Below are 14,391 nucleotides of genomic sequence, written 5' to 3'. Positions count from 1 at the left end.
AGTATGTACTTATCAAATCACAGAAGTTAGTATTTCCATCTCTTTATCTCTTTTTAATATTCGGAGCTTTTGAGCTTATCTAGAACATTTAGTTCTTTTTTTTTTTTTGACAGGCAGAGTGGACAGTGAGAGAGAGAGACAGAGAGAAAGGTCTTCCTTTTCCCTTGGTTCACCCATAAAATACATAATAGGTTATTGTGAACTCTAGTCACCCCAGTATGCTGTGGAACACAAGTACATCTCCCTTCTATCTCTTTCAGTATCTGTTACAGAGGTATATTAGTAAACCTCTCTCTATTCCCATTAATCACACCTTTCCCAAACTCTAGTAATCACTATTGTATATTGAAGCTTTTTTTTTTTGACAGGCAGAGTTAGACAGTGAGATAGAGACAGAGAGAAAGGTCTTCCTTCTGTTGGTTCACCCCACAAATGGCCGCTGCGGCTGGCACACTGCGCTGATCTGAAGCCAGGAGCCAGGTGCTTCTTCCTGGTCTCCCATGCAGGTGCAGGGCCCAAGGACCTGGGCCATCCTCCACTGCACTCCCTGGCCACAGCAGAGAGCTGGCCTGGAAGAGGAGCAACCGGGACAGAATCCGGCGTCCCGACCGGGACTAGAACCCGGTGTGCCGGCGCTGCAAGGCGGAGGATTAGCCTAGTGAGCTGTGGCGCCAACCATTTATATTGAATCTTAACTATCAATGCCAGGACTTGGGTTGTTACTGGCTTCTCATTTTTCCCTCTGCAGTTTTTCCCTTAGATAATTCTAGTTCTGGAGAGTAAAACATGAGATAATTATGGAATTACCTAATTGCAATCATGTTGTCACTCACTTTAGACTGGTAGTAGTTTGGAGACATGTATATATGAAGAGATTTGTAAAGCCATCTTTACCATGCTATCATTTACCTTCCTTTAAACTTCCTTATTATTTTCAAAAATTATTTATTTTCAAATTTATTTGAAAAGCAAGGAGACTGTATACAGAGAAACAGAGAGCGTCAAAGAGAGAGAGAATGAGAGAGGCAGAGAGCTCATACCTGTTGGGCCATTCTCCAAGTGCCTGCAACAGTGGAGACTGGGCTAGGTTAAAGCGAAGAGTCAAGAACTCAATCCAGGATTGTGGATTCCAAGATGGCAGAACAGGGGGGGAACTTATTGCTCTGGTCTAGGGCAAGATAGTTAACATAAAAGTGGACAGAGTGTAATCTCAGGGAAGAGTTAGGGAGCAAACTGCAGAGGAAACTCCCCATAAATTAGAGGGACATTGTAGATCTACATGGAAGGTGTGGATGCACACAGCTCAGGACCCCAGCAGCCAAGAGCCTCAGCACCAGCTTTGGAGAGTGAGGCAAGACCAGAATGCAGTAGTCCAAGCCACTGGCAATAAAGCTGCAGGAAGAACCTGGAGTGAGCCTGGCTTGCAGCACAGTGAGGGACAGTGTAGTTGCTAACCTAGAGGAAAAATAATGTACATTGACCAGAAACTGGAATTAGAAGCAGAGCCAGGACTCAGTCCCAGGCACTTTCATGTGAAATGTCGGCATCCCAAGCAGCATCTAAACCACTGCACCCAATATCCACCTCTCCTTAATATTTTAAAGGTTATAACTCCAACGCTTTTGCAGAGTATAAATGTGATAGTGCATATGCTTGCTGTAAATATTTCAACTTACATACAGAATGTAAAATGTAAATAGTGTCACAGCCACAGGACATTGGATTTAGGAAAATTCTAATTTTACAAGGAGATGGCTGGAAAATCTGGCTAATATTTGCTCAGCAAAGAGGCATTACGTTTACTATTCTTTCCAGGAATCGAATCTGCTTTCTAACTTGGAATGAGACACCATCTCTATCTTTGAAGGCTGTTTCTCTGAAAACATCATTAAAAAGATAGTTTGAGGGAAAAATATCAGACACAAAACAGAAGAAATGCCGTGCAGAATTGCCTTCAGAGAGTAAGTGCAGGGAGCCTGACTCACTAGCTGCTCCACAGAACCAGTGAACTATCCTCACATTGCCTTCCTCGGGATCTCTTTTCTGTGAGACAATATTACCTTGTATATTTACACCACTGTTAATTTGTCCTTTCTGTCTCACCTATCTGAATCTGTTCCTAACAAAAGCATGTGTTTTATTTTAATGTAAACTGTATACACATATAAAACAAACCAACAGAGTTATATTTGATGAAGAATGTAGTAGTTGCCATTGGATGGGCATAGATTTTTTTTAACACAGACACTCCAATTCATCAGGCTACTCACCCAGAACCTAAAGTGGGCCATGATGTTGGTAGAAGACAAATGAATGAAGTAAGTGAGTAGTTAGTTCTACTGGGCCCAAACTTCAATCTGAAACCTGTTTGCTCAGTGCAGGTGTCCACTGGAAGCTGCACTATGCACAGATGGATACCTTTAGGAAGACCAGAAACATTTCATTCTTCATTGATTCAGGACTTGTCTATTTAGGTGGCGACACTGATGAGCCTGTCTCCATCAGGGGCTGCGTTTGGATTTGTACAGAGAGATGCATACATTGGCTTTACTTGAGATGCATACATTGGGTTTACTTGACAAACAGTTTTGCTTTTCCTGGGCATTCACATATTTCCCTGTGCCCTTTCTGCCTGAGTTATTTTCAAATAAATTAGAGACATCATGGCATTAAGCATTCATCTCTAGAAAAAAAAATAAGGACACGGCTTCCACACAGTCAACATGACATTGTTACACTCAACAAAATGAATTAACTATTCCATAACAAAGTAGTCAATATTCAAATTATCCCAACTGACCTCAATTTAAACTAATACTAATTAGGGACCACATTAATCCATTGGGTTACTATAAACCTTGGGTTCATTTAAATAGAAATCAATATTTTTCCATTACGTTGACTTTTTAAGCAACAAGAGTACTGTGCATGGGGTCATGGTGAGGACTCACTTTGCATCATGCCATTACTGCTCACCGAATTAGGGTTACAACATTCTGATCCTGCCATTGTGCACTTTAGGTTCTCCCTTTTGAGACAAGAAATATTGATTTGCTGCTACTTTGACATGAAGGTATTTGTCCAGTCCCCATCAATCATTCATCTAAAGTCTAACAGTAATCATTAATCCTTGCCTGATCAGGCACTACCAAAAAAAGATTTTATTATGTCAACCTATCTACATGTTTAGCTGATGTTCTATAAAGTAGAGCTTTCATCAGAGGGAACTGTTTAGTTACCCTGTATTCAGTTTGCACTTGTAAAGATACAAATGTGTTTGTGTTTTCCCCTTTAAGTTATCAGTTTCAAATGCGTGTCTGGGTTAAGCCTGGCTGTTGTTGGGCATTTGTGGGGGTGAACCAGCAGATAGAAGATCTCTCTCTCTTTCTCTCTCTGCCTTTCAAATACATAAAACTAAAATAAATTTTGAAATAATTTACCAATTTTCCAAATGTAAAGTTTCTTAAATAATCACTTAAAATAATGATAAATAAGTTTCCCTTTCATTTATCTTTCTTACGTGTAGTTTTAGACTTATATATTTTCATAAATTCAATTCAATAACTATAATAATTATTTTTTAAAAATTTATTGTCATTTTTATTTGAGAGAGAGAGAGAGAGACCTGTTTCATCCACTGGTTCACTCTAAACGCCCCCAATAGCCATATTGGAGCCATTTCGAAGCCAGGAGCCTGGAACTCCATCCAGGTCTCCGATTTGGGTGGCAGGGGCCCAAGCACTTGAGTCGTCACCTGCTACCTCCTAGTGTGTGCATCAGCAAGAAACCGGAACTGAAGCAGAGGCTGACCCAGGCACTCTGATATGGAATATAGACATCTCAAGTGATAGCTTAAATTGCTGTGCCAACACCCACCTCCAATATTTATTTTTGATGTTCAAATCCTCACAACTATGGCCCTTTAAAATTGTATCCTGGGGGCAGGCACTGTGGCACAGTAGGCTAAGCCTCTGCCTGCGACACTGGCATCCCTTATGGGCACATGTTCCGGCTGCTCCTTTTCTGATCCAGTTCTCTGCTAATAGCCTGGGGGGAAAGATGGCCCAAGTGCTTGGGCCCTTGCACCCACATGGGAGACCCGAAAAACACTCCTGGCTCCTGGTTTCGGATCTGTCCAGCTCTGGCCGTTGTGGCCATTTAGGGAGTGAATCAGCAGATGGAAGGCATTTCGTTCGGTCTCTCCCTCTGTCTGTAACTCTGCCTCTCAAATAAAGTAAGAAAATCTTTTAAGAAAGCAAAATAATCGTATCCTGTTTACTTTATCACGACTCCGTTAGTTTTTAAAGCATCCTTATTTTTTTTGGCATAACAAGATTCTCCAAGCCCACCTTGTGGCTTCCCTACTTTCTGCAACTTATTTGAAGCTAATAAATGTGGACAATTATGTTGGTAAAACATAAGTAATATATTAATGCCTCTTAATCACGTTGCAGCTTTAGGGTGCTTCTCACTAAGCAGTTGAGTAGTTATTCTGTAGAATCTGTGGGGAGTATTTTTCTCTGCTACTTTATTCTGGCTAAGTATCCTTGGACAAGTCATTTAACATCTTGTGTCTTTCCACGTTGTTATAAATCTTATTTATTCTTTTATTTTCATTTGAGAGAGAGAGACTGATCGTCCATGCACTGGTTCACTCCCCAAATGCCTGCAACAGCAAGGACTGGACTATATTGAAGCCAGCAGCCTGGAACTCAATTCAAATTTCCCATGTGGGGTGCAGGGAGCCAAATACTTGTGCCATTACCTGCTGCCTTCCCAGGGTGTGCATTAACAGGAAGTTGGATCGGCTGCAGAGTGGCCCAGACTCAAACCAGGCACTCATATATGGGATGCAGGCATCCCAAGTGGCACCTTAATTGTTGTGCCAAATGCCCGCCCCTCTTTCCTCATCGTTAAAGACCTACCTCGTCTGATTGTTGTGAGGCTACATCGGAAAGTACTTAGCATGAGTGCCTGGCCTAAAGTAAGCACTTAAAAATTGCTAGCTATTGTTTGTTAAAATGCACAAGGATGAATATTAACTATGTAAAAATTACAAACAGCCTAAATTTTGTCACCCAGGGTTAGACACTTTTGACATTTTTCTGTGTATGCTTGCAAAAGTGTTATTTGTATTATGGTGAAGATTATTCAAGTCCATAAATTTACTAAAATAAAGATTTATCCTTATGTGTGTGACTTTCATTGTGTGTAAGTTAGATTATGCTAAAGTTGCTAAAAAAAAAGTGGTGATGCTGGGGCAGGTGTTTGGCCTAGCAGTTAGGATGGCCCTTGGAATGCCCACATCCCATATTGGAGTGCCTGGGTTCGAATCCCAGCTCTGCTACCAATTCCAGCTTCCTATTTATACAGACACTGGGAGGCAGCAGTAACAGTTCAAGTACTTGGGCTCCTGCCACCTACATAAGAAACCTGGATGGAACTACCCGCTTCGGCCAGGCTTAGCTCTGGTCATTCTGAGCCATCTGGGGAATGAATCAGTGGATGGGAGATTTCTGTCTGTCTCTGTCTCCTTCTGTCCCTCTGCCTTTTTCAAAATATGATTATGGCCTGGTCTTCTGTTGTACCACAGTAATGACTTACCTTTTCCACACAACAGCCTGGAGGTACATGCTTTATATGAGTTTATATCAAAGCACAGCTGCATCCCAGGCCTGCTGACTCAGCATCTTGTGTTCTCTCAACCAATTCCCTTTCCCCAGTCTGCCCCACATGCCACCCTAGATTGCACTCGTATGCACAGCCCAGTTCATGCCTCATCAGTTCCACTTCTTCCTACTGTGGCAGTGGCTGGAGAGTGGGTCCAAGACAGAGTCTGGGGCCTGCCCTCAGTGACTGGATGTCACCATATTTACGATTTTCATTCCTCTCCAGACTTCCTCATGAGATTCCACTTTGGGGAGACTAAGTGGCACTAGCTCCCTGGCTGTGAGCCCACATTTATCAGGGGCTACATAGGTGCATGCCCTTTGCACCAACAACTTTCCTTTTAGAAGTTTGTCCCTAGGAGATAGTGAGAGAAGTGGAGGGGCTCTGATTAGGAGAACTGCCTTTCTGAGAATTCCTACCGTTCACTTTCGGGCTGGAGATTAGGAAGCAGGACCAAACAGGACAGAGAAACATGTGGTTGTCATCACACACACACACACACTCACATACCAACCAGGCTCAGTCATCACAATACAAGATTTCTCCCAAGACAGTCACTGGCTCAGAGGATACTCAGTTCACCAGCGCAAACAGCCACTGGAACTCTGCCCTGAAGTATGCCCTCTGGCAATGTACACAGCCTGAAAAGACGCACCCGCACAGTGTCGATAATAGGGCATGACACTCTGGATAACCTGAGGTTGTGAGGATCAGTTACGCAACATCCAGAGAATGGAATTCCAGAAGGTAGGACAAATGAATTACATTGAAACAAACAAGGAGACGTGATATCTTGACCATCACATAAGCAATGAGTTGCATTATTTAAAATGTTTGGAAAAAACAGGTACTATTGTACTGTTCTGTTAATAATATAGGTAAAAAAAAAAAGACCTAACTAAATAATATAGATTAGCAACAATATATTGAATGCAAAGTATTAATATACCGTGAAAATTTTTAGATTTTGAAAGAAAACTTTCAGGTATCTGTTATACAGAAGTGTTTACAAAGTGTACTATTGTTTGTAAGAGGAAATATGGTAATGAAAGCATATGTTCTGGGCCTGCGCTATGACACAATGGGTAAATCTGCCACCTGCAGTGCATGTGGGTGCCGGTTCGAATCCTGGCTGCTCCACTTCCGATCCAGCTCTCTGCTATGGCCTGGGAAAGCAGTGGAAGATGGCCCATGTGCTTGGACCCCTGCACCTGCGTGGAAGACCCAGAAGTTCTTGACTCCTGGCTTTGGATCAGCCTAGCTCTGGCCATTGCACTCATTTGGGGAGTGAGCCAGCAGATGGAAGACCTCTCTCTTTCTCTCTGTAGCTCTGCCTTTCAAATAAATAAATCTTTTTTTTTTTTAAAAGCATATGTTTATCACTAGGGAACTGAAGAAGTGAATTTTGAAGTATCCCACACCATGAAACATCATGCTAATATAAAACAACAAAACATTGAAATTTTGTTGTAAAATAATTTAAAGTGTTGTCAATAGAAATGTACTCACATGGAAATATAGCCATAATAAGAGAAAATGCACCTTACCAAGGTCAGAAAGACACATTAATTTTTGCTTATATACTAGTAGATGTCTGTTTGTACAAAGACTTCAAAGCATAGAAATTAAAAATGATGTACTTAATCTCTTCACATAGCACCTTTTAAAAAGATTTATTTATTTATTTGAAAGAGTTACACAGAGAGAGAAGGAGAGGCAGAGAGAGAGAGAGAGAGAGAGAGAGGTCTTCCATCCACTGGTTCACTCCCCAATTGGTCGCAATGGCTGGAGCTGCGCCGATCTAAAGCCAGAAGCTAGGAGCTTCTTCTGGGTCTACCATGCAGGTGCAGGGGCCCAAGGACTTGGGCCATCTTCTGCTGCTTTCCCAGGCCACAGCAGAGAGCTGGATTGGAAGAGGAGCAGCTTGGCCTGGAACCGGCGCCCATATGGGATGCCGGCGCTTCAGGCCAGGGCTTTAACCCACTGTGCCACAGTGCTGGCCCCTTCACATAGCACTTTTTCTTCAACACAGTCAGGGGCTATACTTTCCATCTGGAAGCCATCAGTGTTCTTCTTGTGCATCTGGAATGCTCCATTTTCTTTTGCATCAGGACTTCCAGAAAGTTCCATCTTTGGGCCACAGCCCCTCTCTCCATTCTTACGACTCAGCAATGTTTCAGCTGCAGTTTAAGTTTCTGTGATGAGATGGTACCTCAACATACCATCCTCATTCAACTTCACTACTACAGAGCTGTGTGCCAGTGGCAAAAAGTTAGAAAACCTTTAAAATCCAGCTTACGATCCCAGCTACAGAGTGATTCCAGTTTGCTAAGAAAAAAAAATGATGGCTGTTTTAAAAAGACTGTGAAAGCACCCACCTGCAGGAGTGCCCATACCATGAAACACGAGGTAGCTCTAATGCTCCTTGGCAGTCATCAGAGGGTAGGCATAGGGCAAGGCTGAGCAGGTAGGAGGTGACCGAGAGAAGATGGGGGCGCCGGAGCGGGGTCTGAGGCCTTGTGTGCATAGGGCTCTGAAAAAGAGATAAGTGAGAGGAGGTCTGGGAAGCTTGTCTAGGTGTGAGGTAATGGAGAATGGACACCTGAGTGTCCAAAGTGGACACCTCGCACCACACTGAGGAGGGAAGAGTTAAATCAATGAATGCTATGGGACTTGAGAGAAGCATCTAATAGAATTGCTCTAATATATCTATGGATTTTCCAAACACAATTAATTTCACAGTAAGCAAATCTTTCCAAGGCATTTGTTACTCCTTCAAAACCACTCTCAATTTTAAAAACAAAAAGCAAAGTGAAGACGGGTTCCATCTGGTGGCCACAGGCAGGATTGCAGCTCTGAAAGCCTCTGACCAGGGCCACGGGGCGGGGGGGGGGGGGGGGGGGCACGAGGAGGAAAGGGAAGGGAAGAGGTTGGGAATTTTACTTAACGGGATCACCCAGAAGTTTCTGGATTTTTCACCCACCTATAGTAATCAATGTGTCTATCATTCTACGGAATATCTGAACTAAGACTCCAACTCCCCTGAATACGTACTTGGGGTGGTAAAGCTAGAGGATGATGGAACAAGGACAAAAGCCTTAGCCATTCTTGCTAGAATAGATAAACATTGGAATGTATTCTTTAGAATACGTTCTGAAGAATAGATAAACATTAGAATCTATTCCTTGCCCTTGAATCTCAATTGGGTCTCACACCCTATTGCCTTTATACCCCACCCCCCATGGCCACCAAAAAGACCAGTTGCTCTGAACACTTGAAAGACCAGTTCCAGGAATTCCCCTTTGCCTACTGCCCCCTACCACACCCCCACCCCTAGGGCCCTTAGGGGTCAGGGCCTTCTGCCACTTGTTCCATCAATATGCACACGGGCAGTTGGTCACCCACCTCTACAAATTTATTTTCTCTGAATAAATTTGGTCTGGTTGTAAATTTGTACACTGCCTCCTCTATATTCTGCACATCTTTTCCCAACATTTTGGTTCCCCATGTGAGGAGGCACCAGTCTGTAACTCTTCCTAACAGAGGAGACACAGAAACAGATACACCCGCACACGCACGCACACACACACACACACAGAGAACCCTGTAAAAATAGTTGTTTTTCTCTACGTTGTTTTCCATGAAATTGAATACCATGAATGTTTTTCCAAAAGATTTTTATTAGCTTTTCACAAATACATTTTGTGTTCAAATATCTATGAAAATACTTGTTTCTTGATTTGAACATTTTCAAACCATATTCAAAAATACATTTATAAATTGAAATTGATCTGTCTCCTAATAGCCTGACTCCCACCCCCTGACCCAAGGGGTTTGTTGTCAATATACAGGTCCCTGTAGGTGAGGTATGCATGAACACACACACCTAGATGTACACATTTTTTTTCCCCCAGAAACAAAACCACAGTGTTCACCTTTTGCAACAATTCTGTTCCACTTAATATTTTTTTTTTGGACAGGCAGAGTGGACAGTGAAAGAGAGAGAGACAGAGAGAAAGGTCTTCCTTTTGCCGTTGGATCACCCTCCAATGGCTGCCGTGGCCAGCACACCACGCTGATCCGAAGCCAGGAGCCAGGTGCTTCTCCTGCTCTCCCATGCGGGTGCAGGGCCCAAGGACCTGGGCCATCCTCCACTGCACTCCCGGGCCATAGCAGAGAGCTGGACTGGAAGAGGGGCAACCAGGACAGAATCCGGCACCCCAACCGGGACTAGAACCTGGTGTGCTGGCGCCGAAGGCGGAGGATTAGCCTATTGAGCCGCGGCGCCGGCCTCCACTTAATATTAATTCTCAGGGTTTACATCGGTATCTTATGTTCTTGGTTTTGGCCATATTTTAACATGTATGATGTTCATGTATACTCAGATTTTATGTGAATTATTTTTTGAAATTATTCCTTAATTTCTTTATTAGTAAATGTGTTATACGAACCTGAGATACTAATCTAGTATGTGGGTTTGCAAATGTTCTCTCCCTGATTTTCACAGAATTTTTTTTTAATTTAGAATGTGTCTTTCATTCTCAATAATATTGTGACTTAACAACTATTATATAGGTTAGCATTTTTATGTAGTCTCATCTTGGGGCTGGCTTTGTGATGTAGCGAGATACTGTCCCCAACTCCCACAGGTAACTCACCCCAGGGCTCAGAGCTGGCCCCAAGCTAACACGTTGTGGGAACACATTTCCCTCTTGCGGCTGCTTCTCCATGTGCTCTCTCTACAGGAACTCACTCACGTTCATGTTAAGGGCACATCACCCTGGGAGGGAGCAGGCAGGGGGCTGGCACTGACACACACACGCTGAATCCTACAATGTCCCCTGGTCAGTTCCCAGGTTTTCTTAACGCCCCGCTCCTCGCACAGCACCGGGAAGCAGGTGCCCGAGTCCCATTTCACAGATGGCTCAGCTCCGGTCACAGAGACCAAGCTCTGCCTTTCCAGGTAAGAGGCAGCACTGGAAGGAGGGCCTCTCGCCCTCCCCACAGCACAACTGGCAGCTTCCCACGTGGACCATGATTTGCACGCTTGCACACTATTGTGTCCTGTAGGCACTCACTCTGGAGACCCTCATGCAGAGGAGGAGGATGGAGAGGCCCTTTGTGCCACGAAGCCAGGGGTGTGGTCACAGGGACGGCTCAGCCATGAGTTTGCCTGCAGGGGGAAAGAAGATACAGGATGATGATTTTCTGCCTTTGCCCAACTCCCCCAGGTGGGAAAAACAAAACAGCAGGTCCTCCAGGGGCCCCACCTCTGCTGTTTGCTCAGTCTTTGCTGCCTGTCTCCACCCTCTGTGACGACAGGGGATGCAGAGGGAAGGCAGGAGTTCAGGTCACTCAGGGAGGGGCAGAGAAGGGAAGTGAAAACAAGCGAGAAACCCCAGGGCATGGGGAGGGTGGAGACTTCATTCCCTTACCCCACGCTCCACGCATGGCGTCAGGTCCACAGGGTTGGGTCTACAGTTGAACAGAAACAATGCAGTCACCGTCTTCCCTTCCTCCAGCCCCACTGGGGCGCTCATGCCACCACCTGGAAACAGCACTGACTGAGAGTGAAATTACAACCATGCTAGCGATTTCCTCCTTCTGTCCACATGCTCTCGGAGTGAACAGAGGGGAGTTGCTGCACACGGAGACCCATCACAAACACCGTCACCTGCCGTGAAGGTCACCGTCACCAACAACGTCATGTGGACATCACGCACTCATAGATGTGAGGTGACATTCCTCTCAAAACACATAGTCCTGGTCTAATCTCAAGAAAAACAGCTAACTAGGCCACTACCCCTCAGGCCGTCAGGGGCATGAAAGCACACTGAGCTCCTCTCACAGAGAAACAGGGCTGCCACGTGGTTCAGCAATTCCACTCCTAGTTCAGACCCGAGAGGAAAAACTGTTTTTTTTCTTTTATCTGAACTTTTATCCTATATACTAACTTTAACTTGTAGGTGAAGCATTTGTATTAAACATCAAAATAAAAGACATTCTAACTTCATTTTTATGAGTTTGTTTTTATTGATTTCAAAGGTAGAGACATAGCTCCTACTTATGAGACTTCTGTACACCTTGTTTAATCTGTAGGTCAACACCTCCATCCCAGGTGATAAAATCCTAGGTTCCTGGAACCCTGTAATGTGTGCCCTGTAATCCCCTCTCCTACCATTCACTCTTGGGATGAGTGGTAAGAATCACCATCCTCAGGGGCCAGCGCTCTGGCGTAGCAGGTGGAGCTGTAACCTGCAGCACTGGCATCCCATTTGGTTGCTAGTTTGAGTCTTGGCTGCTCCAATCCGGCTCCCTGCTGGCATCCCTGGGAAAGCAGTAGAGGATGGCCTAAGTGCTTGGGCCACAGCTCCCACGTGGGAGACCAGAAGGAGGCTCCTGGCTCCTGACTTCGGTTCAGCCCAGTTCTGGCCGTTGCGGCCATTTGGGGAGTGAACCAGCAGACTGAGGACTTCTCTGCCTCTCCCTGTCTCTCTGTAACTCTGCCTTTTGAATAAATAAATAAATTAATCTGTCAAAAAAAAGAATTACCATCTTCATCATCAACAATTAACAACAAATGGGGGCCGGCGCTGTGGTGTAGCAGGTAAAGCTGCCGCCTCCAACTCCCATGTGAGCACCAGTTCGAGTTCAGGCTGCTCTACTTCCTATCCAGCTCTCTGCTATGGCCTGGGATAGCAGTAGAGGATGGCCCAAGTGCTTGTGCCCCTGTGCCCACGTGAGAGACCTTGAAGAAGTTCCTGGCTCCTGGCTTCGGATCTGCGCGGCTCTGGCCGTTGTGGCCATCTGAGGAGTGAACCAGGGGATGGAAGACCTCTCTCTTTCTCTCTCTCTCTGCCTCTGCCTCTCTGTAACTCTGCCTTCCAAATAAATATTAAAAAAAAAAACAATAAAAGATACAATTAGATGCCACGTGTTTGATAAAGTGCTTGATCAAATTCATGCAACCAACAATCAATGATTGTCAGGGTCAAACACTGGCTCTTGTCAACCCCAGCCCATACATTGAACTGGTGTTTATGTGTTCAGTGCGCTTCTGTGTCACATGAGACGCCAGCAGAGGATACTCACTCACAGTCCTGTGCTCAGTCACTGGGCTGAGTAAGGAGGCCACAGGCTTGGTGACTCCGTTTTCGTCCAGCCATCCCGTTAGTACCCTTTACTCTTCAGTAGAACTTCGTTCTGACGCGTACTCAGAAACTGCTTCAGCAATCAAAGTAGGATACAGAGACTCAGGAAAGCACAGGGACAAAAGTACAAGGGGAGGCGGGTCCAGCATTCTTCATGCTGCCGCATCTCCCGCTGCTGTTTCAGGTCCTGTGCTTTGTGCCACAGAGGAGGCAGGGCGGTAGGAGCAACACCGAACAAGGTCCTACTCTGTGTGTGACGTTCCTTCCGGTTTCCTCCTTTCCGACCGACAACAAGTCTGAACGGAAGACTCCCCCAGTCCCTTTTCACAGAGGACCAGGCTCAGACTCACAGAAGGTCCGTACATCTCCCCTCTGCTCAGGCCAGCCTGCAGCCTCCCGCCCAGATGACGGCTTTCAGCCCCGAGCTTAAGCACCGATCGTGGCAGCTCCCTTGTTGCAGTCGGGCACTGTGTTAAGTGTTCTGTTGCTGACGGTGATGGTGGGATGAAATCCTGCCCCGTGGGCTAAGAGGCCTGCCTGGGTGTGCCCTGAGAGGCGGAACTGCACCCAGGGGGCAGCACAAGCTCCTGTCCCTTGAGAGGGCAGCTGACGGCCAGGCTGCTCACGTGCACACACCTGCTGCAGGGAGTGGGTTTCACACTCCGTCCCGTCTTAACCCTCAGACTGCTGCCCAGCACCGGGGAACATAAATACAACATTAGCTTAACTGACCTGGGCGGGAAACTACAAATTCCTGCTCTGAGACTGAAAGACAGTCACTGTTCATAAGACAGCCCAGAGGACAGTGGGTGCAGAGGAAACTAACAATGATAGACATTTAATGTACAAACCATTATTATCGAGTTGTTCCCTTAAAAACAGTGTATTACCGGGCCGGCGCCGCAGCTCACTAGGCTAATCCTCTGCCTTGCGGCGCCGGCACACCAGGTTTTAGACCTGGTCGGGGTGCCAGAAACTGTCCCGGTTGCCCCTCTTCCAGGCCAGCTCTCTGCTGTGGCCCGGGAGTGCAGTGGAGGATGGCCCAAGTGCTTGGGCCCTGCACCCCATGGGAGACTAGGAGAAGCACCTGGCTCCTGGCTTCGGATCAGCGCAGCGCAGCGCACTGGCCGCGGCGGCCATTGGAGGGTGAACCAACGGCAAAGGAAGACCTTTCTCTCTGTCTATCTCTCTCTCACTGTCCACTCTGCCTGTCAAAAAATTAAAAAAAAATACAAAAAACAGTGTATTACCAAACATTATCAATACTACATAAAATTCCACAAGTATAGTTAAAGCAGAAAACAAAGAAGTGTGACACCCAGGAAAACTTACTTCCAACCTCTACCAGTTTTGTATCCCTGAGGTATGAATTACTCTTAGAAGTCAATGGTATTGGGGCTGGCGCTGTGGCATAGCAGGTAAAGCTGCCGCCTGCAAGTGCCGGCATCCTATGTGGGTGCTGGTTCAAGTCCCGGCTGTTCCACTTGCAGTCCGGCTCTCTGCTGTGGCCTGGGAGGGCAGTGGAGTATGGCCCAAGTCTTTGGGCCCCTGCACCCATGTGGGAGACCTG

The sequence above is a fragment of the Oryctolagus cuniculus genome, chromosome X, assembly GCF_051225735.1.
Source record: "Oryctolagus cuniculus isolate XC-2025 breed Fujian yellow rabbit chromosome X, ASM5122573v1, whole genome shotgun sequence".
In the NCBI taxonomy this organism is placed as follows: domain Eukaryota; kingdom Metazoa; phylum Chordata; class Mammalia; order Lagomorpha; family Leporidae; genus Oryctolagus; species Oryctolagus cuniculus.
This window is presented reverse-complemented; position numbering follows the sequence as displayed.